A 25,604-nucleotide genomic window follows, 5' to 3' on the forward strand; every position below is an offset into this window, starting at 1 on the left:
CCTTATGAATTCCCTCCCTCTTCTCCCCTCCCTTTTTTTGATCTCCCCACTCCCCTGCTCCCCTTGGTTTATCCCTTCTAACTTTCTCAGAAGGGTTAGATAAGAGTTTTATGTCCCAATGGATAGTATAGCTACTCTTCCCTCTCCAGGTTGATTACACTGAGAGTAAGGTTTGATTATTACCTCTTAATGCTCTCTTCCTCTCCTTCTTATAATAGTATTTGTCCCCTCTCCCTCCCATGCCCTCTTTGTGTGTAATAGAATATTCTATTTTCTTATTCACTCAAGTTTCTCTTGGTGTTCCCTGCTATTTACCCCCTCTTTCCCATCCCCCATGTCATCTTAGATTATTTAGTGTTCCACCCTCACCCTGTGAATTATTCTTCTGATTCCTATAATAGTGAATATTATAATAGTGAATAGAGTTCACTACAGAGAATTATACATAACGTTTCTCTACATAGGAATACAGATAATTAGATCTCACTGAGGCCCTTAAAAAGGAAATTTTAAAAATTATAAGTTTTCTTTCTTTCTTTCCCCTCTGTATCTTATTTATCTTTTCATGTTTCTCTCGATTTTTGTGCTTGGATATCAAACTTTCCATTTAGCCCTAGTCTTTTCTGTGCAAATACCTGGAATTCTTCAATTTTGTTGAATGCCCATACTTTCCCCTGAAATATATAGTCAATTTTGATGGGTAGTTGATCCGTGGTTGCAGGCCCAGCTCTCTTGCCTTTCTGAATATCGTATTCCAAGCCTTGCGATCTTTTAGCGTGGAGGCTGCCAGATCCTGTGTGATCCTGATTGGTGCTCCTTGATATTTGAATTGTTTCTTTCTGGCTTCTTGTAAGATTCTTTCCTTTCCTTGGAAACTCTTGAATTTGGCAATTATATTCCTGGGCGTTTTCTTTTCTTGATCGAATGTTGCAGGTGTTCTATGAATCCTTTCAATGTCTATATTGCCCTCTTGTTGTAGGACTTCAGGGCAATTTTGCTGAATTATTTCTGTTAGTATGGAGTCCAGGTTTCTATTAATTTCTGGTTTTTCTGGAAGACCAATTATTCTCAAATTGTCTCTTCTAGACCGGTTTTCTTGGTCTGTCACTCTCTCATTGAGATATTTCATGTTTCCTACTATTTTTTCAGTCTTTTGACTTTGTTTTATTTGTTCTTGTTGTCTTGAGAGATCATTAGCTTCTAGCTGCTCAATTATAGGCTTTAGGGACTGGTTTTCAGCTATAATCTTTCGGTTTTCGGCTATGATCTTTTGGTTTTCGGCCATAATCTTCTGGTTTTCGGCCATAATCTTCTGGTTTTCGGCTATAAGCTTCTGGTATTCCTTTTCAATCTGGTCATTTCTGGTGTTCAATTTGCTTATCAGTTCATTTGGTTTCTGAGCCTCACTTTCCAGTTGCAAGATTCTACCTTTTAAACTGTTATTTTCTTGCCAGATCTCTTCCATTTTCCTCAAAATCTCAGTTTTGAACTCTTCATAGCTTGTGAGGAGTTTTCCTTATTTGAGGAGGGTCCGGATGCTTGTTTGTTCTCCTCCTCTGTTTGCTCGGTTGTCTGGATTTTCTCTGTGTAAAAGCTGTCGAGTGTTAAAGACTTCTTTTTCTTGTTGTTATTCTTTCTCTTCTGAGCTTCCTGAGACTGGGTAGCCATCATTAGCCCAGCTGCTTCTCAGGTTTATCCTCCCACTCAGGGTCTGTCCGTGGTTGGCTCCTGAGGTCTGAGTTCTGGTTTTTTCCAATGTCAAGCCCCCTGGTGGACTCCCTTGCTTGATCCTCTGCAGGAGGTTCCTTTACAAGTCTCAGGGCGCTGCTTCCACAGTCGTATACCTGTCCACTCTGGTTCTCCACTCAGGTTTTCAGAGCTTTAGTTCCTGGCTGTGCCTGCCTCCACCCACGCCTCCGCCGGTGCCTGTGCTCTCAGCCCAGGCTCTGCACCCTGCGTCCACTCTCTGCTCCCCTGCTCAGATTTCGCGTGCGTTCTTTGGCTTATTGTGGTCCTAAATCTTGCTGCTCTCAGGAACAGGCCCCGGAGCTGCCAATGACTCGATGGGTGCCCCAAACTTGCTCTATTTATTTTTAGCTGGCTTCGGCACTATAGATGTGTGTGGAGGGGCTGGGGGTGGGGTGGTTGCTCAGCCCGCGATTTAGTGAGAGCTGTTTCACCCCTTTATAGCATGGAAATGCCTTGATTCCACGTACCTTCCACGCTGTGCCCTGTTGTGGGGTTCCTCCATTTGTCTGGACTTGTTTTTATGTCCCCTTGAGGAGTTTTGTGTGTTTCGGTCAGGAGAGGTTAAGAGCTGCTTCTTACTCGGCCGCCATCTTAACCCGGAAGCCCCCTATACTGCTTTTTTAAATAAACTTCAGGTGAAACATAATTGATTCTGTTTCATTTGCCTTTTAAAAACTGTGTATGTCTTTCTGTTTCAATTGTTTCCTTGTAAACAACATATTATTGGATTCTGATTGTTAATCCATTCTGTTATTTATTCTGTTTCATGGGAAAATTCATCCTGTTCATATTCACAATTATGATTATTAACTTTGTGTTTCCTTTCATCCTTTTCCCCATTGCCACAGTTTATCTTTTTTTTCTTTCTCTTTTCAACCTTTCCCTACTCCAAAGTCTGTTGTGTTTCTAATGACTATCTCCCTTACTCTGCCTTCTATCAGATTTCCTCATTTTTCTATGCTCTTTCCCTCCTACTTTCATTGAGTGTAAATGTTATTCCTTCTTTGAGCCAATTCTAATGAAAGTAAACTTCAAAACTTGCCCACCATTCTCAACTTCCTCTCCATTGTAAAATCTCTGCCCTTCCCACTTCTATTTGAAATAATTTCCCTCAGTCTATCTCTCCCTTCCCTCTTATCCTAGCTTATCCCCTTTTCTCACCTTTTAATTTTAATTTTTTTGAAGTCATTCCATCACAGGCAATTCTATATCTATATATCATTTTCCCACATATGAATGTAAACAGTTTTGCCTTAGAGAATCATGATTTCTCTTTCGTGTTTACCTTTTCATACTTTTCTTGAGTCTTGTAGTTGGATGTCAGGTTTTCTATTCCATTCTTGTCTTTTTATCAGGAGTATTCAAAATACCTGTATTTCATTAATATCCACTTTCTACCTGAAGAATTATATTCACTTTTGCTGGATAGGTTATTCTTTAGTGTAATTCTAGCTCCTTTGTGTTCTGGAATATTATCTAACAAGTTTTCTAATTGCTTGATGTAGAAGCTGCTAATGCCTGTGCTATCCTGACTTTGACTCTATTATATTTGAATTATTTTTTTCTGGCTGCTTGAAATATTTTCCCTTTAACCTGGGAATTCTGGAATGTAGCTATGATACTCATGGGAGTTTTCATTTTTGATTCATTGTTAGTTGGTGATTGGTAGATTCTTGCAATTTCCATTTTATCTTCTGGTTTTAGTATGCTGGGACCATTTTCCTTTATAATTTCTTGAAATATGATGATTAAGCTTCTTTTTTGTCATGACTTTCAGGCAGTCTAATAATTCTTAAATTATCTCTCCTCAATTTATTTCCATGTCAGATGTTTTTGCAATGAGTTATTTCATATTTTCTTCTACTTATTCATTACATTGATTTTGTATTATTGTTTCATGACATCTGATGCAATCATTAACTTTCTTTTGCTTGATTCTAATTTTAAGAAGTTATTTTCTTCAGTGACTTTAGTAAAAATATATGTATATATGTTGAAGAGGGTTTTATGTTGGAAAGAGTGACAGACCTGGTGTGAATGTCTGTCAACCCCCCTCTCAATACTCTACTTTTACTAAAGACAACAGAGGAGGTTTCTCTGGAATGATGGATGTCTAGAGAATGGGAGCTGGCCCTGGATGCTAAAGGAAAGGCTTTCCTATTTGGAGAGATGGGTGGTAATGCTGGTTGATCAAGCAGGGACCCTCTCCCTACAGAAACCTCCCCCACAGCCAATGTTAGCATCTCAGGGGGGTTTCGCTCAAAATGGAGTCTGAGCAAAGCAGCTGCTCAAACTCCTTCCCCTCTTTGCCTCGTGTAATGACTTCTCCTTGATCTGACTGAGAATTAGTTTATATTGTAGATGAACAAGGGAGCTGGAAAAAGGAGAGGCTAGAGGAACCAAGTGGGGATAGGTTTGAGGGGAGAAGAGACCCTATTTGGGGTTTCTTGTTTTCGTCAGCTGAGCCAAGGTGGCTCCACTCCAACTTAACTATCCTCTTCTGATCTAATTAAAGTCTCTCTCCTACCATAGCCATTGGCAAGTGTCCTTCTTGCGATGGTCAAAGGAAGGAAAGGATCTTCAGGGTGACCCTCTAAAGTAAGGGATCATCCCCTTCTTGGCAGCTATAGTTGTTTGTTCTTCCTCTAAAGGAAGCTCTCAAACAACATGAACCTTCTTTCTCTTTTGGGCAAGGGAAAATGGAGGCAAGGCTTTTTAGTGGATTTTAATGCATCTTTTATCATTAGATCTGTTCTTTCTTAAGGTTTTATTTTTTCTTGTGCTTCTTTCAACAAGCTATTGACTTCTTTTCATAATTTTCTTGCATCATCCTCATTTCTTTCTCATTTTTTCTTTTACCTCTCTTGTAGCCCCCAGTTGTGAGAATAGGTCCCAGTAAAATCACAGCCATCAGTTAGCTAGAGCAAGACATGTAGCTACATCCACACCCACACGAGAACTTAATCCAACCTCTTCACAAATACTGTATGCCCTGCCAAGAAATTACTGGTGCAAGGATTTTATTATGGGAAGCCAATAAGAGAATAAATAAAAATCCAAGACCCCTCTTTTGACCCCTTTTGCTATCCTTGTGATTTCTTGTTGAAAAGTATTGTGGCCTTATTGAAAAGCTTTAAGTTCATAGCTAACCAGCAGTTAAAAGGGTTAACACTGTTCCCCTTTGGCCAGGAATGCAGCTGCCTGATATAGCCAAGGCCAAATCCTTAGCAGGGGCAATTCAACCCAGAGAAAAATATTCCCTGACTTGGCATTCTGATAAGAACCTAGTCAAAATTCAGCCTTGGCCTTGTTCTATTCTGAAGTTAAATGAGATTTTTGTGTTTTGATATGACATAATTTGTAACTTCTGCGCATCTGTGAAGTTTCAGGGAGGAGGTTCTTTTGTATGAAATGAATCTTAAAATATATGTAATAAACTCCATGCTCCTAGAGTCAGAGCTGGAAGCATGAGCTAAAAGACAATTCCCATGTCATGTTACTTCTTATCAACTAAGCAGTCCTCATCAGATTATCAGAGATGATAAATAGATTTTGAGATTTTATGAGAAACTTGTTAGATGGTTACACATTAACACAATGAATTATTATCCTATAGAAAACTCTAAGTTTTGGTGAGGTAAACTATGTCATTTTACAAAGATTATAAATCATTACTAATCATTGTCCATGTAAAAATTTTACCTAATCCTTTAGTCTACATTACTTTCTCTATAAAATATTAGCTGTGATCAATAAACATTGCCACTGATTGCTACTAGTTTCATTGGCCCTCCTGATGCATGCCATCCTTCTCCCCATATCAAATTTTCCTTACCCCTTTGGGACTCCCGAATGTCAGTCACTTGACACTCTCTTATTTGAGTTTTAAAATACGTTTGTGTCCTTCTAAACATTCTTTATAGGTCTGTGTACAACTCACATTTTTTCTTTGAGACTTCGCATGAAATTGCTTTGATTTCATTCTCTTCTCAGTCTGTATCTTAATTTTCCCTGTTACTACAGTTAATTTATATGATCATGTCCTTTTTAAAACTCATTTTCCAATGTATTTCTTTATTTTTTACTTTATGTTAAAGTTGTTCTCTGTTCCAGTAGTGGATGGGTCTCTTTTCTCAGTTTCTTTTTTTTTATTTGTTTTTTTTGGGGGAGTTGGGGAGAGGGTTATTGCTTTCAGAGCTAGATTTGGGCATCTGAAAGTTTTTGGTTCTTTCAAGGTAGTATGACCTAAGGAGGGGTGTGGCTGCTGCTCTCCTGTGCTGTCCTCTATGAGCTAACACAGTCACTTTTTCCCCACCCTATAACTTTTCCCTTAGGCATCAAGTGCTATTGCTCATTTTATCTCTGTAAAACTGACTTGTACTCCTCCTCTACAGCCACGAGTTATAATTTTCCCTTCTGCCTTGGATCCTACTTCTTTAGAGTACCCAAAAAAACTCTTCTCTGTTTTGGAACCTATGACCAGGGTACTTTGTTTCCTGCTCATGTATCCACTATTGCTAATGCATTAGTACTCCTCTTCTTCCTATGACTGTGACCTGGAACTGTGTATCTTTATCATTAGGGATGTTCAGTGCTGTAAGTAAATTATATTGTGGAAATCTCACCTAAAATTTACATTAATAAAATCTACTTATAAAACAATTTTAAGGAAATTCTTAAAACAAAATGGGGAGATATCAGGAAAGGGTAATATATCACTTTTGGGAGAGAAGCTTAAAGAGGTAGGAGAAAGGATTTACTAGAAAGAGTTCATAGTATGTGTAAGAGGGACACTAGTGTGTTGTTTAGTCCAAATGGACAGTCTTGTCTCCTACTACTGTCACAATAAATCTTTCTAAAAATACTTCATAGGATTCAAGTGATTGCCTTGTTTTTGGTGTAAAAAAAAAAAGCCCTGGTGGTTAGCTCCTAAGTCTTGTACTTATCAGAAATATGTGAGAGGACAAATCAGCCTGCCTCGACAAAAGCTCAAGCACCACGAGATCTGTTAGACTATTAGGTTTTCATCATTAAACTATGGTTCTTATGGGTTCATTGACAATGGTACAGTTTGGTACTGTGGAAGGAGAAAAGATTATGGAATCAGAGGAACTGAATTCATTTCTGATCTCTGATGCTTAATACCTGTATGACCTTAAAAAAGTTTTTTAGCCTCTGTGGACCTCTGGATCCTTCTCTGTAAAATGAGAAATTAAGCTAGATGTTTGCCAATGTCCCTTTCCCCCCTGCACCTATAATCTTCTGAGTTTAATTTAATAAATATTTTAGATGCCCATTATGGGGCAGGGACTATTCTAAGCATTGGGAATATTAAAAAAAAAGCAAAAGAAAATCCCTGACTTCAAAGTCTAATGGTAGAAGCAACATCAAAATAAATATATACAAAACAAACATTAAAAAACAAATCAAAATAGAAGAGGTAGGGAATATCAGAAATGGAGGATAGCCAGAGTAAATGTACACAGTCAAATTATGAGAAGTATATGCCTATATAACAAGGAGTCTGTTAATAAATTCAAATTGTAATTACCAAAATTAATTAGAATTTATTTCCTTAATTTTTTTTCTTTTAGGCATATAGTCCACTTTTTCATCAAGGTGCTATGTTCTGAATGATGAGACCTAAAATTTTAAAGCATTTTTACCCTAAAAATAATAAAATTATTATCTATCCTTCAGGTAAGGACAATGACTTCAGCCCAGATGATGAACACTTATTTTCCAAGGTAGGCATGGAAGCATTAATATATTCCAAATATGAACCATTTTCAAAATACCTTTCCTGGGAACTCTGTCATTTCATCTTCAGAGTATATTGTGAAGTATCTGACAAGCTAAAGCAGCTGACATTTGTGAAATCAGCAATGCCAATAAACTTTTTTATTGCCTAAGAACATGTCTTCCCTGAGCTACTGAAGACTTTGGCTAAATTAATCAGTCTATAAGTTCCTTCTAGCTTGGTAAGAGATAATTAGAAAATTTGCTGATTTTGCTATATTGATGTAATTTATTAGCAAGCACTATGACTCCCACCTACTTTGTTTAGAGGGCATCCCAATAGACTTGAGTAAAAATTGACTAAGCTGAGACCTTCTAGAACTTTGGTTACACAAAATGTAACTGGGGCTTCTTGGCCAGCCTTTAGTTTTATAGATTAATGGAATTAGAGAACTGAATAATTACATAGATTAAAATGATGTGCCTATTCAAATATAGTCATTCAGACTTTTTAGAAAAAAGGTTTTTGCATTCATATTTATTTGAATAATTCAAGAACTTGTAATTTAATTGATATAAATATTCCCTACATTGATACCAGCTCCAACCCCTCTGACCTTAGTAAATGCTCTTTGTGACTTTTTCATGACTCAATAAAATAATTACTTAGTGGCCTAAATCTATAGACTTTTTGTTATTTTTTAACTCTTAAATTATCTAGGTGGTTCTTTCAACAATACATTTTTTAAGGGTTCTTAACCTTTTTTTTAATTTAAACATTTATTAATATTCATTTTTAACATGGTTACATGATTCATGCTCCTACTTTCCCCTTCACCCCCCACACTCCCCCCACCCATGGCCGATGCACATTTCCACTGGTTTTGTCATGTGTCCTTGATCAAGACCTATTTCCAAATTGTTGGTAGTTGCATTGGTGTGGTGGTTTCGAGTCCACATCCTCAATCATGTCCACTCCGACCCATGCATTCAACAATACATTTTTTATAACAAATAAATAGAAGCAAAACATCCACACCAAGGCCTATTTCTCAAAAAGTGAAGAATTTTGAATGATCAGGGATGGGTTATCATTTATAAAAAGTGTTGCTAGGGTGTTGTTTTGGTGGTGGTTACTGTTAGTGTTGTTGTGTACAAGGCAGTCAGCAATTAAATTTTTGATTGTATTCTGTTTTCTTATAATCCCTAAATAAAATCAATTAGCTCTTGAAATTAAATGAAATTCTCAAATGTTCTGTTACCTTTTCCCATCAGAAAATTATAAACATGTTAGAGAAAAGATAGTTTAGTGAAAAGAGTATTAGACATGAATGGAATCAGGAAGATCTGGCCAAATATTCTTGAACTTACTTGTGTGACAATGGAAAAACCATTTACCTTCTCTGATCCTCAGTTTCCTCTTTGAAATTTGTGTAATGAAAATCTCTAGTGTTTATCTCACAGAATTGTTGTAAAGTGCCCACAAGAAGTCCTGTGTCAAATATTTTAATGCCTCACTTGCCCCTAGACAATTGTTTGAGATTACAAATAAACTACCTGATTATAGGTATCAGTGTATATGTTTGTGTGTATGTGTGTGTGTTTGTGTATGTGTGTGTGAGAGACAGAGACAGAGAAGTGGGGAGATGGAGAGAGCAACAGACAGACAGACAGAGACAGACAGAGACAGAGATAGAGACAGAGAGCAAGGGAAGAATACTTATCATATGAATTAAATCACAGATTACATAATAATACTCTATTAAGATATACATATGCACACTCACTCAAAATGTTGGAGATCTATGTTTAACTGTCCACTAAGAGTTCCCACGTTTTAAAGTTTAAGGAAAGATGAAGCTCTTTCTGAAGTGGAGAAAGTCAAGGAAGAATTTATTTTTAGTAAAACCACTCAAGAAAGAATCATTTTTTTTAGAACTTGAGTATCTGTGAATTAGCAAGTCACTGTAAAAAGCATAGTTCTTTCAGTACTTGTATGTGGTGTAAGAGGCATAAGTTTAAAAGTAGGTGTGTACGCAGGCTAGGAAAAGCCTTAGCTGGAGTCATGGACATTCTGAATGGAATGCAGGGGAAGGAGGAAGTGGTTTGTGCCTGAGAAGGACTCCATGGTGGTTGGCACTAACTGTTGCTGACCCTGGGAGAACTCAGAGCTAGGGGAGTTGTATCCAGATTCCCTGGGATCCTGAGAGTGGTGAAGGCTTACAGCAGAGGACATCAGCCCTGCAGAGCAGCACTGAGTAGGGAAGTTGTTTGTGATCTGGTGGACAGCATTGCAAACTTTCTCTCCCTGCCTGGATACCTTGGATCATATGTTCTGGTGGAGTTGACACCTGGCATCCTGAAACCATCCCTGGATTAGCCGTGAGATCCCAAGTAAAACCACCCTCAGGTCCTCAGCTAAGCTGACCAAACCTGGCTAGAGCCAAGTTGGGAGGAACTTTTCCCTTGTAACTCCAGTACAGCTTTCTTTGGGCCCAGTCTTGCTTAGATCATAGGAGAGTGTAGCCAAGTCCTTCCCTGCCCCTGTGGTTTGCCCTTAGCTGTTATGTGTAGTAAACCCTATTCCCATTCTTAATCTTAGTTTGTCTTGATTAAATGTGTAGCCTTAATTTATAAACTCTTGCATTTACTTTGCTGGTTTCCATAGGCCCTAGACTTGGTGCTTCAGAGTGGCAGTTTGACCTAACAGCCAATTCAGTCACAGACACCCCTTTGCTGTTAAACTTTAGTCCCTACTTGTGGGCCCCTTCCTGTCATTCCTCTCTCTCACACCCACCTGGACCGATATTTACTTTTCAAGGCACCTTTCCCTGGTTTCTCCCTTAATAGTGGGTGAACATATATGTGTTCTAACTGGAGGCTTTTTTGCATTTTATATTTAAAGGAATGTTATATTTTCAGATGGTAAGTCAAGCTATCTGGTAGTTAAATTAATTCCTGTAGACAGTATTCTGTAAAGGTGTGTCAACTCTGTGTAATTCTAGGGAGGAACCTGTGTGCTAAGATAATCAGTTTTAAAAATAATAAAATAATGGTTTCTGCTTACAGATAACTTTATATACAGTATTCAAAATGATTATTATAATATTCCCTTGAAGTAGGCAGTGTATCTATCATTATATATGTTTTACAAGTGAAAAAATTGAATTTCAGATGAATTAAATGATTTGCCAAAAGTTACACAAAAGATAAATAGGGAATTTAGGGCTAATTCATACTTTGATTTCTGAATTGATATTCAGCATTGTTTCACATATGTATGAACACAAATAAACAAAAAAGAAATAAAACCCCACTGCAGAATAACAAGTTATTATATTTTTAAATTATAAGTGAACTTAGTGCTGGTATTATAAAATAGAGTAACCCATCCTGACAGGAGCTATTCTGAACCTTAAACTATACTTTCTTATCTCCACTCTTTTTGTATCATCTTATTACATTAGGAAGGTAATTTGGAACTTAATCAATATTGTGAAATTTGTCTTTCTAGATTTCTTAATCTGGGAAATGCCAAGGGAGGGTATGAGAGGCAGAAGGAAGAAAGGATGAAAGAAACGACAGTTTCATTTCAAAGAACAACTTCATGAGAACAGTCAAGCTTTTATGCAACCAAGTGGTCAGAGGGGCTACTGGTCACACTTCTGGCATACCAGGAAGATTCAACATTTTAAATATTATGTTCAGGTCAATGCTAGAGTTATGGGCCACCTATTATTTTCATGAGAATTGTGAATAATATCATCAATTGAAAAGGACAAGTTGGCAAGATTTCCATGTAACATTATAAGAAATAAATCTGGAAAGAAAGAAAAATAGTATCTCTGTTTTCTCATTGGAATGACTTTAGTATTTTCTCTTGGATTTTATTTAGTGAATTCAAGCTGATAACAATAAGTGTGATGAAACTGAACATGATGTCATATTTATTTGTGTCGATAGGCCAGATACACCTGGTGTTTGTTGTTGTTGTCTCCAACCCATAATACTGTGATCATATCAACAGAGTTCTCTTAACATGTTCCTTACACTCTCAACTTAGGGAATTGTCCATCCATTTATCAGGCACAAAAGTTTCTGCTGCTGCTGCTGCTGCTCACTTCTGATCTAGCAAGGGCAGTTCAAAAGCATTCATAATCCTTAGGATTCATCTCTTTATTCACTATTTCCTCTTTCTGAAGCTCTTTCTTTTGATGAAAAAATCCCTTTGCTCTTCATCTGCCTAGATGGGCAGGTGAATGCTGTCTTCAGGGCCTGGCCACAAAGCCACTACAAGAGCTCATGGCAAAGGAATGCTGAGAGTAAGTGGAGCTTAACTGTGCTAAAACTACTAGTTTTTGTATTGCACCTGAGTTTCACTAGTCTGTTGATGAGTTACCCTTCCTTAAACAAAAGTGTCTTATTCTGTAGATATTCTCCTTGCTACTCTGAACTTTTGTTGACTATCACATGGTTAAATCATTAGTTCTTTGATTTGTGTGCTAATCAAAAGATATGAGTTTTTCAAATATCTTGGCTAAAATCATAGAGCAATGTTGAGTCTTAGTTCCACTTGTGTAGGTAATATTTGCCACTTAACCAGCTTCATGTCAATAAAGATTTGTATTTCACACCTATGAAATCGGAGGTCTAGACTCCTCCTGCCCTCTCAAGAAGAAACAAACAAATGAAATCAAAATTTGAAGTTACAAGGCAGAAATAGAAATAGCAGAACCAGAGGGAAGATGTTCAGATGCAGGTTTTTTATAACTAAACCAACATGCTTTCTGCTTTTATCTCATGGGTCTTTATGGTACTTCTATGAAGCTGGTTTTTTCCACAAATGCTCACAGAGAAAACCGTGCTGACTTCCTTCTTTAAATAGAGACCCTGAAGGAGGCAGTTGAGTGGCTCAGTAGATGGAGAGCCAGGCCTAGAGATGGGAGGTCCTGGGTTTAAATCTGATCTCAGACATTTCCTAGCTGTGTGACTCTTGGCAAGCCACTTAACCCCCATCGTCTAGCCCTTACTGCTCTTCTGCTTTGTAACCAATACATAGTATTGATTTTAAGGTTGAAGATAAGGGATTTAAAAAATAATAAATAAGTAAATGGAGACCCTGGAGCCATTGTCCTGCCTTCCAGTTTATTGCCTCTTTTCTGATCTTGATTGCATTGGTTTTATTTTGAAAAAAAAACATTTTAATTTAATACAACAAGCATTATTCATTTCATATTTCATAATGTTCTCTGTATTTGGTCATAAATTCCTTTTTTATCCAGATATCTAGCATGTAAACTATTTCTATGTTTCTCTGATTTACTTATGGTGTTACCCTTTATCTCTAATTCCCATACTCATTTTGATCTTTTCTTGGTGTAGGAAGTGAGATATTGTTAATAACTACTTTATGCCTTACTGTTTTCCAAGAACTTTTTTGCCAAATAGTGAGTTATTTTTCCCAAAGCTTAGAACTTTGGATTTATCATATATTAGATTGCTATATTTATTTACCACTTTATACTGTGTACCTAATATATTCCATTGTTCCGCCATTCCATTTCTTGGCCTTGACCAGATTGTTTTGATGACTACTGCTTTATAGTACAGTTTCAGATCTGGTATTGCTAGGCCACCTTCACATTTTTCATCAATTCTTCTGACATTTTTGAACTTTTGATATTCCAGATGAATTTTGTTATTATTTTTCTATTGTTATAAAATACTTTTTAGTAGTTTCATTAGTATGGTAATGAATAAGTTAATTTAGGTAGAATTGTTATTTTATTATGTTAGCTTGGCCTACCCATGAGCATTTAACATTTTCCCAGTTGTTTAGATATGACTTTATTTGCCTGAAAAGTGTTTTGTATTTGTATTCCTATAATTACTGTGTCTGTATCGTCAAGTAGGCTCACAGGTATTTCATATCATCTAGGATTATTTTATATGGAATTTCTCTTCCTGTCTCTTGCTGCTAGATTTCAATGTTTATGTATAGTAATGATGATGATCTATGTGGTTTCATTTTATCCTGTAACTTTGCTAAACTTATGTTTTAGCTGGTGCTCTAGGATTCTCTAAGTATACCATTATATCATGAGCAGAGTAATAGTTCAGTTTCCTCATTGACTATTTTAATTCCTTCTATTTCTTTTTCTTTCTTATTGTTATAGCTAGCATTTCTAGTGCAATTCTGAATAATAGTGGTGATAATGGTCTAATAGCAGACTTATAGAGATAAGAGTAAGTTTTACGAGAAGTTGAAGATTGTCTTTAAGGTGCAAGCATAGACACATGCTAGGAACTCTGGAGCAAGGATTCTGAAATACAGGGAGCAGAGGAGGAAGAGTTTTGAAGGTACAATTGACACTTCTTCCTATCCCAGGTGGAGGAGAAGAAGGAGGAGCTCTTGTTGACTACCTTGATCTAACTTGTTTTGGAGAAGTTTGGAGGTTCCTAATAAACTGAAATACATCCTAAGAAGATATAACTTTACCTGCTGCATTTTAACAACTTGGCCAAAAGGTTTTGCCTGAAAAATCTTGTCTGTGGGTTCTGAGCATTTTCCTCAGGGTTCAGACCCACTTTAGGTGGACTTAGTAATTTTTGAACTTACTCTTAGCAGATTGGAGATAACTTCTAAATATAAAAAATATAAGCAAATCAATGACTGAGGGTTATAGCCAGGTAGAGCAGTGAGAGTTTTGTAGGAATAGCTAGAAGAGGGAGCTGGTAGTGTAGACTCGAAGACCAGAAGACTTTCCTGTGAGTTAAACTTAGATTCTGTGGATTGGACACCTAGTTTCCCTTAGTATTAGGGCCACCTTGTTTGATCCTCAGACTTTACCTCAATCTAAAAATAAAAATAGTTAAATTCATACAATATTGTCTCTAAGACTTCATTGCGCACTGACCTAGAGAAGTGAAGGGAAGAGCTTCCTAGGTGATTGTCATCATCAATCCAGCTTAGTCTTTCTCTTAATATCAATATATCCATATATTTTCTTTCTTATTGTTATAACTAGCATTTCTAGTACAATTCTGAATAATAGTGGTGATAATAGCCATCTTTGCTGCATCCCTAACATCGTTGGGTAGTTTCTAGGTTATCCTATTGTAGATAAAAATTACTGATGGTTCTAGATAGATACTATTTATTTTAAGGAAAGTCCCATTTATTCCTATGCTTTCTAATTTTTTTTTAAATGGGAATGCATGTTATATTTTGTCAAAAGCTTTTTCTTCATCTGTTGAGATATAATTTTTGTTGCTTTTGTTTTTGATATAGTTAATTATGCCTATAGTTTTCCTCAGATTGAACCAGTTCTGTATTCCTGGTATAAATCCTATTTGTTTATAATAAATGATGTTATGATATATTGCTATCGTATCATTGCTATTGTTTTATTTAAAATTTTTGAGGAAGCCCATTTCCAATCCAAATCAAATGCTAATTTATTCTTTTACTCATTCAAAAAAGATTTATTGGGCAGATATTATGGAAGCTAATAGGACAAGAAGTCAGTTATATTAAAATGTGAACTATGATATTATAGAAGAAATACTGGACTTTGAGTGAGGAGACGGGATCTAGTCCCAATTGTGCAACTGACTAGCTGTTGATTCTTGGGCAATCTTTAACTTATCTAGACCTCAATTTACTCATCTGTAAAATGAGAGAATTGAGCTAAATAATATCTAAGACAACCTCTACTTTACAATTCTATTATTCATGGTGACCAAGGTTAGGGATGATAAAAGAATGTGAATTCTGGTGTTTAGTGTACCTTGTTTATATTAAGATTAAGGTACAGAGATATGGAGATATATAAACTACTAAAATTTAATCTTTGGCAATAGTGATATTAGTAATTATGTATGCCTACTAAGCTACATTACAAAATAAAAATTATCTAAAATGTAGTCCCTATTTTAGTTGTTCACAGGAGAAATGCTATTTTATAGGTATACACCATGTTTGTGTTATGTGGTAAAGAATTTGCCTCTATTTATCACTAATAAAATGCTCTGTTTTTAGTAAAGTGAAAGATATCTAAAATTTGATAATTTTTATGTCTTTTAGACTCACATTTTTATGCTAAAATTACCATAAGTATATGACTTCTTTCACTAAAGCCATTTATACAATTGTACATTTAGTGCTTCTAAGAGACTTTGAAGACCATTATTTCACCTCTCATTTTACAGATGAAGTACTAAGTGATATGAAAGTTAAGTGACTTGCTCACATTCATGTAGATAGTAAGTAGTTGAGTCAGGATTTAACTCAAATCTTCTTGATTCCAACTTCAATGTCTTATCTTCTGTACCAAAGGCTTGCCTAAGAAATTGTACTGTCACATCATCAGTGTTGCAAGGATCTGTTTCTTAACATTTGATGATATTGGAGAAGCAGATACTAAAACTACATAAACTTCCAAATCATTATATTAACCAAATTCTTTTTTTTATTTTTACATTTATTGATGCTAAAGCAATACAACTTCACTGATGAATCTTTGCAATGGAAATCAAATTCTTTGATGAACATAAAAGCAAGGAAAAATGAAGAGTACTTAAAATCTATGTCTTACCTGGAGGAACTAGAGGAATACAGATATTCCGTATGGTGAGTAATTACATCCTTTCCTCATATTTTGAGGGCTAATTGAATTTAATTCAACAAATACTTGAGTATCTACTATGTGCAGAATACTTCTAGATAGATTGCATAGGCCCTATGAATCTGAATTTACTCATATTCATTGAAGTTTACATTCAAACATAAGGAAATAACATTCAATGTTTAGGTTTTATTTAGAGGAAGCTGGATCATCCACATGTAAGAGTAAAAAAAACAGAAGGAAGTACAATATTAAATAATAATGGTGATAATGGGCATCCTTGGTTCACTCATGATCATACTGGGAAAACTTCTAATTTAACTGCATTGCTTATTTTAAGGAAAGGTCCTTTTACTTCTATGGTTTCTAGTGTTTTCAATAGGAATGTGATTTAAATTGTTTAAAATTGTTATTGATTGATTTAGAATATTTTTCAATGGTTACATGATTCATGTTCTTTCCCTCCCCTCACAGAGCCAACAAGCAATTCGACTGGGTTTTACATGTATCATTGTTCAAAGTCTATTTCCATATCATTAATATTTACAATAGAGTGATCATTCCATCAACATTCTCAGTCAAAAATCAGTCGAACCATGTGATCAATCATGTATTTTTCTTCTGGGTTTCTATTCCCACAGTTCTTTCTCTGGATGAGGATAACATTCTTTCTCATAAGTGCCTGGGGATTGTCCTTCATTGCTCCTAGTAGAAAAGTCCATTACATTTGATTGGGCCACAATGTATCAGTCTCTGTGTAAAATGTTCTCCTGGTTCTGCTCCTTTACCTCTGCATCAATTCCTGGAGTTTCTTCCAGTTCACATGGAATTGCTCTAGTTCATCATTCCTTTCATCACAATAATATGCCATCATCATCAGATACCACAATTTGTTCATTCATTCCCCAGTGAATGGATACCCCCCTTTTACCAATTTTTTTCCACTACAAAGAATGTGGCTATGAATATTTTTGTACATGTATTTTTACCTATTATATCTTTGGGGTACAAACTCAGCAGTGGTATTGCTGGATCAAAGGACAGGCAGTCATTAAAAGCCTTTTGGGCATAGTTCCAAATTACTTTCCAGAATAGTTGGATCAATTCACAACTCCACCAGCAATACATTAGTGTTCCAATTTTGCCAGAACTTCTCCAACATTATTATTTTCCTTTACCTTTATATTGGCCAATCTGCTGTGTCAGATGTTACCTCAGAGATGTTATGATTTGCATTTCTCTAATTATGAGAGATTTAGGACACTTTTTCATGTGCTTATTGATAGTCTGCTTTCTTTATCTGAAAATTGCCTATTCATATCCCTTGCCCATTTATCTACTAGGAAATGGCTTTATTTTTTGTATGATTGACTTAACTCCTTATAAATTTGAGAAATTTGACTTTTTTCAGAGGTTTTTGTTATATTTTCTCCCAATTTTTCTTCTCTTTTAGTTCTAGTTGCATTGGTTTTGTTTGTACAAAAACCTTTCAATTTATTGTAATCAAAATTATTCATTTTACATTTTATAATTTTCTTTATCTCTTACTTGGTCTTAAATTCTTTCCTTTCCCATAGATCTGACAGATATACTCTTCTAAGTTCACCTAATTTACTTATAATTTCCCTCTTTACATTTAAGTCATTTATCTGAATTCATCTTGGTATACAGTGTGAGATGTTGATCTAACCCTAATCTCTCCTATGCTGTTTTCCAATTTTCCCAGAAGTTTTTGTCAAGTAGTGGGTTCTTCTCCCAAAAGCTGGGAGCTTTGGGTTTATCATGTACTATTTTGATGAGGTCATTTACCCCAAGTATAATCCATCGATCCTCCCTTCTGTATCTTAGCCAGTACCATATTGTTTTGATGATCACTGCTTTATAGTACAATTTAAGATCTAGTACTATCAGGCTCCTATCCTTAATATTTTTTTTCATTAGTTCCCTTGATATTCTTGATCTTTTGTTCATCCAAATGGATTTTGTTATAATTTTTTCTGATTCAATAAAAAAGTTTCTTGGTTATTTGATTGTATGGCAAGGAATTAAGTAATTAAGTAAATTAACTTGGGTAGAATTCTCATTTTTATAAAATTAGCTCATCCTACCCATGCGCAATTAATATTTTTCCAATTATTTAGATATAGTTTTAATTATGTGGAAAGCTTTTTGTAGTTGTGTTGGTATAATTCCTGTGTTTGTCTTGGCAAATAGATTCCTAAATATTTTATATTGTCTAGGGTGATTTTAAATAGAGTTTCTCTTTTTAACTCCTGCTGCTCAATTTTATTGGAAATAGTAGAAGTGCTGATGATTTATGTGGATTTATTTTGTATACTGCAACTTTGCTAAAGTTGTTGATTATTTCCATTAGCTTTTTAAGTTGATACTCTAGGATTCTTTAAGTAGATCATCATATCATTTGAGAGTGATAGTTTAGTCTCCTCATTGAGTATTTTAATCCCTTCAATTTCTTTTTCTTCTCTAATTGCTACAAATAGTATTTATAGTGCAATGTTAAATAATAGAGGTGATAATGGGCATCCTTACTTCACTACTGATCTTATTGGGCAGGCTTCTAACTTATCCCCAATGCAGATGTTGCTTGCTGATGGTTTTAAATATATACTGTTTATTATTTTTAGGAAAGGCCCATCTATTCCTATACTTTCTAGTGTCTTTAATAGGAATGGGTGTTGTATTTTGTCAAAGGCTTTTTCTGCATCTATTGAGAAAATTGTGTGATTTCTGTTAGGTTGATTACTGATATGGTCAATTATGCTGAAATTTTTCTTAATATTAAACCAGTCTTGCATTCTTGGTATAAATCTCACCTGGTCAGAGTGAATAATCCTCATGATATATTGCTGTACTCTCTTTGCTAGTATTTTATTTAAGATTTTTGCACCAATGCTCATCAAGGAAATTGTTCTGTAATTTTCTTTCTCTGTTATTGGTTTTCCTTATAGTTTGTGTAGTGATTTTTTTCATGGGGACTTTATTGATGACTTATTCAATTTCTTTTTCTGAGCTACATTCTAGTTCCTCTTTTGTTAATCTAGGCAATTTATATTTTTGCGAATATTTATCCATTTCACCTAGATTATCAGATTTATTATCATATAATTGGGTAAAATAGCTCATAGTAATTACTTTAATTTTCTCTTCATTAGAGAAGAAATCACCCTTTTCATTTTTAATACTGGTAATTTGATTCTCTTCTTTCTTTATTTTTAATCAAATTAAACAATATTGTGTCTATTTTATTTGTTTTTTTTCTTCATAGAACCAGCTACTAGTCTTATTTATTAGTTCAATAGCTCTTTTACTTTCAGTTATATTAAATTTTTCTTTCAATTATAGAATTTCCAATTTAGTCTTTAACTGGAGATTTTTAAATTGTTCTTTTCCTAGGTTTTTTTTTAGTTGCATGTGAAAGTCATTGATCTGTTTTTTTTTTCCTATTCATATAAGTACCCCAGAATATAAATTTTCCCCTGAGTAATGCTTTGGCTGTATACCACAAATTTTGATATGTTGTATCCTTACTATCATTCTCTTCAATAAAATCAGTGATTGTTTTGATGATATATTCTTTTATCCACCCATTTTGAAAATTAGACTATTTAGTTTCTAATTAATTTTTAATTTGTCTTTCTTTGAATCCTTTTTTCTATATCATTTTAATTGCATTGCAATTTGAAAAAGTTGCATTTATTATTTCTGCTTTTCTGCATTTGGTTGTGAAGTTTTTGTGCACTAGTACATGGTCAATCTTTGTATATATAGCATGTGCTGCTGAAAAGAAGGCATATTCCTTTTTATCCCTATTCAGTTTTCTCCAGATATCTATTAAATCTAATTTTTCTAAAATTTCATTCACTTCCTCTACTTCTTTCTTAACTGTTTTTTTGTTTAGACTTATCTAGTTCTGATAGGGAAAGGTTGAGGGCCTCGACCCATATAGTTTTACTATCTATTTCCTCCCTAAGCTCCTTTAGTTTCTCCTTTAAAAATCTGTATGCTATATAATTTGGTGTATATATGTTAAATACTGATATTTCTTCATTATCTTTATTTTCTTTTATTAAGATGTAATTACTTTCCTCATTTCTTTTAATCAGATGTATTTTTGCTTTAACTTTGGAAGAAATTGTGATGGCTACTACTGTTTTTTCCCCTTAGTTGAAGCCCCATAGATTCTGCTCCAGCCTCTTACTTTTACTCTGTGTATATCTACTTGCCTCAAATGTGTTTCTTATTAACAACATATGGTAGGATTCTAGTTTTTAATACACTCTACTGCTTCCATTTTATGGGTGAGTTCATGCTATTTACATTCACAGTTATTATTACCATCTGTGTATTCCTCTGTACCTTGATTTCCCCTTTTAATCCTGCCCTTTATCCTTTCATTATTTTCCTCCACATCATTATTTTGCTTTTAATCATTCCCCACATTCCTCCTTCTGTATATTACTCTCTTTCCTACCACCACCCTTCTGATTCCCCTCCTACTTCTCTTTAGGGCCTTTTAGGCTCCTTACCAACTTCTCCCTCCCTCAAATTACCCTCCTCCCCATTAACCTCTTTCTAATTTCCTTTCTAATTCTCTAAAGACTAAACTAGGATTCTATATTCCAGTGAATGTGACTGTTCTTCCTTCTCTCAGCCAATTCCAATGAGAGTAAGATATAGGTATTACCCATCCCTACTCTCATCGTCCCTTCCACTATAATATTACCCCCCATCATACCTCTTTATGTCATATAATTGACCCCATATTATTTCTCATTTCTCTTAGTACAATCTGCTTTTTCACCCTACTTTTTCTTTACATATTATCCTAAACAGATTATTACAATACCTTCTGTCTATTTTTCTTTTATGTTCTGTCTATGTTCCTCTCTATGTACCTTCTTATAACTACTATGAAAATGATTACAATTTTTACATGTTACATATATCATCTTTCATTATAGGAATATAAAAAATTGATATTATTGAAGTTCTTAAATTTTTTCTATTTCTTATTTACCTTTTTATATTTCTCTTGAATTTTCTATTTGGACATCAAATTTTCTGTTTAAGTCTGATCTTTTCTTCAGGAATGCTTGGAAATCTTCTATTTTATTAAATGACCATACTGTTTCCTGAAAGAATATAGTTAGTTTTGATGGGTAGGTGATTCTTAGTTGCAAATCCAGTTCCCTTGCCTTCTGGAAAATCATACTTGAAGCCTTCTGGTCCTTCAGTGTAGAAGCTGACATATTCTCTATAATCCTGACTAGGGCTACAAGGTATCTGAATTGTTTTTTCCTTACTGCATGCAATATTTTCTCTTTGGCCTGGGAGCTTTTGAACTTGTCTATAACATTCCTGGGAGCTGGCATTTGGGGATTGATTGAGGGAGGTGATTGGTAAATTTTTTTCAATTTCTATTTTACCCTCTTGTTCAAGAATATTAGGGTAGTTTTCTTGGATAATTTCTTGTAAAATTATGTCCAAGCTTTTTTTTTTTTTGAGGGGTGGGTAATGACTTTCAGGTAGTCCAATAATTCTTAAATTGTCTCTCCTGGATTTACTTTCCATGTCAGTTATTTTTTCAATGAGGTATTTCATATTTCCTTCTTTTTTATTTCTTTTGATTTTTTCATTGTTTCTTGATATCTTGTGAAGTCATTAGCTTCTATTTACCCAAATCTAATTTTTAAAGACTGAATTTCTTCCATGACTTTTTTATCCTCCTTTTATAATTGGTCTATTCTACTTTTCATGACACTTATTAGATTTTTTTACCTCTTTTTAGTAGGCCAATTCTGTTTTTTAGAAAACTCTTTTCTTCTTTGGATTTTTGTGACTCTTTTACCAGGTGACCAATTTTGCTTTTTAAGCTATTATTTTCTTTTTGCATTATTTTCATTTTTCCCCCATTTTCTTCCCATTTTTCTTCAACTTGCTTTATATGATTTTTGAATTCCTTTTTTAGTTCTTCCATGGTTTGACACTAATTCTCATTTTCTTTAAAGTTTTGCATGTAGTTGCTTATATCTCTCCATCCCCTGTTGGTTCTGTGTTTGCTTTTGTTCCCATAGACATTTTCAAGGATTATGTGTTTCTTTTGCTATTTGCTTATTTTCCCAGCCTTTTTGTGCTGTGGATTGGGAATTCTGAAAGATATTTGCTGATTCTGTCTCCTCTGCTGCTGGCTTGCAGGATTTGGTACTGGGTACTCTTTTGTCCTTGGGCTCAGTCTTCACTGTAACAGTGCAGGTTTGATAGGGCCCAGCATAATAGACTTCCAGGCCTTGCTTTTGGCTGGTGCCAGGACCTGGGATATCATGGCTAATATAGAAATAGGTTTTCATGATTGTACATGTATAATCTATGTCAAATTTCTTCTCTTCTCAAGAAAGAGTAAGATGACAGAGAGAATTTGGAACTCAAAATGTAAAAAAAAATCACAGATATTAAAAAAACATGCTATTGGGAAAAATAAAACATAGAAATGGAAATGTTCTTATCATTTCTTACTTCACATTTATATTTCATTACTGCCAGTTATTGGACAGTCAAACTGATCTTCTTGAAGTCACAAGTTACCCTATGGTAGAGACAGAAGATGGCATATTCCAGACAAGTCAAAACATTATGATCCCTTGCATCACCATAGACTCTCAACACTGACAAAGCCTAATAATATAAACCAAAAAACTTTTGGAAAAACATTGCCTCCTCTTCTACAACCACCCATTCTTTTTCCAGACAGAGTACTGCAACTACTATCCAGGGAATCATTCAAGGTTATAGAGATACAACCTGATAATTGCTTCAGAAGTAGTCATAAGTACTGACAATCTGGAAAACAAAATTCTCACTATCAAAGCTCTTGCCATTGATAAATGGGTCAGTGGTCCAGAAATGGATGTGGTTTTACTAGTGGAAATAGTTTGAAAGGAGATATAGTACTACTTGCTTTATTATTGAATCTTAAGATGTCTTTTCTATATTTGCTTACTTGCTGAAATCTGTGTGTCACTTTCCCTTGTTAGAAAGCAAATTCCTTGAAAACAGAGATCATCTTGCTTTTCTGTCCCATGCACTTATTACAGTGTTTTGCAAATAGTAAGTTTTTAACAATGGCTTTTTTGCTTATTCATTCGATTAGTTCATATACTCTTTCAGTTACTGATTGCTGCTTTTTGGTTAGAGAGAGATGACTCAGTGGATAGTGTTGGATCTGGATTCAAGAAAACCAGTCACAGACATGTAAAAGCAGAGTGACCTGGAGAAATTAACTTAACCTTTGTCTGCTTTAATATCTTCATCCGTAAAATTGGGATAGGATCAAATGAGAATATTTATAAAAAGCTTGTCAGTGTCTGGCATAGAAATGTTACTTAAAACTTCTCTTTTTCCTTTTCTCTCTCCTCCCCCTTTCCTTTGTTCCCTCCCTCCATTTATCCTTCTTCCCTTTCTTCCTCCCTTTCTTCTAAATTCAATCCATGATTAGTAACCACTATAAAATATTTGTGTGTGTGTGTGAGTGTGTGTGTGTGTGTGTGTGTTTTCTTCTTATGCCTAAGTTAGGGGCCTAGGAACTGCTTAAGACAACATAAATGTCATCGTCTTGGAAAGGCTGAAATAGTCTAGCAATTTCCTTGATCTTTTATTGTATCTGTTAAAATATTTATTGGAGCACCCTTTTACCAAATCCTCTAAAAATTCTCATAAAATGTATTTAGCAGCAAATACTGTACTACATACAATCTTCAAAGTTATAACCAACATAGATTGGGAAGTAACTATGACCCAGGTACAAAATTGCAAATTCATGCTCTCAGAAATGAATTGAAGGGGACAAAGCATGTTAAAGCTTTTAATATTTTTTTGTCTTTAAGTTAATGAGAGGAAGAAGTGGTTAAAAAGAAGAATAGAATTGGTGCTTATATATTTGATGACAGGAATCAACAATATACACATAATTTTGTTTCTATTTTCTCTATCAAGTTTTAATTTTGCCAGGATTTTTCTGTCAAATGTAACACTTTTGAACTGTGAAGTATTCCCTCAATCCTCAACAGGCTGGGTCCCTAGTGCTCACTGATACTTGTCCTTTCTCAGTCTAATGATATGCCTAATGGATCCTACCAGAGAGTTCCCTGCCTACCTTTCTCCCTTGTCTTCATCAGCTGATATAAATTACTCACCTAGACTCAATTAATTTATAGGAAAGCACATTTGCTAAGATGATATAGTAAGAACACTTGGTACAAATTATACTCCCAGAAGTCTGGGACATACTATTCCACAAACAAGTATATAATCTAAGGAGAAGGGGGCCTACTCTAAGAGAGAGCGTTGTGGTAGCTACTAGTTTCTGGAAAGGCTTTCTTTCCTTCATGGGTGCTGATGAAAGTCAAAGGTCTATGGGAGCCAGCTCAGATGGTTTTTTGACAGCAACCTGGTAAATTTTCACTGGACACATTTACACTATGGAAATGGATAAACAATGCAGATATAGATTTGATTTGTTTCCTTGCTGATTTCCATATTTAAGAAAGTGATAGAGAAAATGTTAGTAATAAGGATTAAACTGAAAAGTGTATCATATCTACATTTTCTCCACAGAGAACAGGTAGTTGAAAATTTACCAGCACATGCTTTTTGGCACAGTGTAGCTTTTCTTCTGGACTTGTTATAGTCTTAACATTGCCTTTCTTTAGTTCATTTAGTTTGTCTTCAGCTACTACCTCAGACATACCTTCCAGTCTCTGCTGTTCTAGTGCTTTTACGATGTTGAGGAAAAATTTGAAATCTACCAACCATCTAAAATTCAGAAGATCTTTTTAGATAATATGGGAGGTTGGGAGGACTAAGAAGGAGATGAAACTGGGGAAATGATTCCATTTCTCTTTCCCCAAGTGATTGCTTCTCTGAGGCTTGATTGGGAGGCTAATATCCTTATGTGTTAGACAGTCAAATAATTAATTCTAAGCCAGCTCAATGGTTGTATACAGTCCCACAGTTTCTGACCAAAACCTTCAACTAACACAACTGGAATTTCTGTAGTACCTAATTGAAATGTTTTGATTGATTCACAAATGTATTAGTCCTTGTTCATACCTAATTCATAAAACTAGTTTAGCTGAGATATGCTCTCACCTGACAAAGACATAAGGAATAACCTGAAAACAAAGACAAAAAAAATGATTAAGATGGGATTGAAACTTTTCAGTTTTTTTGTGATCAACCTGTTTGTTATTTCTTATTGCACACTAGTTTTCCATTATGAGCATATACTACAACTTTTTCAGCCATTTCCCAATTGATAGACATTACTTCAATTTCTAGTTCTTTGCCATCACAGAAAGAGCTTCTCTAAATATTTTGTACATGTAGTAATAAGGAATTGAAACCCAGGATAAATAAGGAGATAGTAAAGGAATACATTATTACCTTTGATTTATTCAATTCACTAGACATAAT

The sequence above is a fragment of the Gracilinanus agilis genome, chromosome 1, assembly GCF_016433145.1.
Source record: "Gracilinanus agilis isolate LMUSP501 chromosome 1, AgileGrace, whole genome shotgun sequence".
In the NCBI taxonomy this organism is placed as follows: domain Eukaryota; kingdom Metazoa; phylum Chordata; class Mammalia; order Didelphimorphia; family Didelphidae; genus Gracilinanus; species Gracilinanus agilis.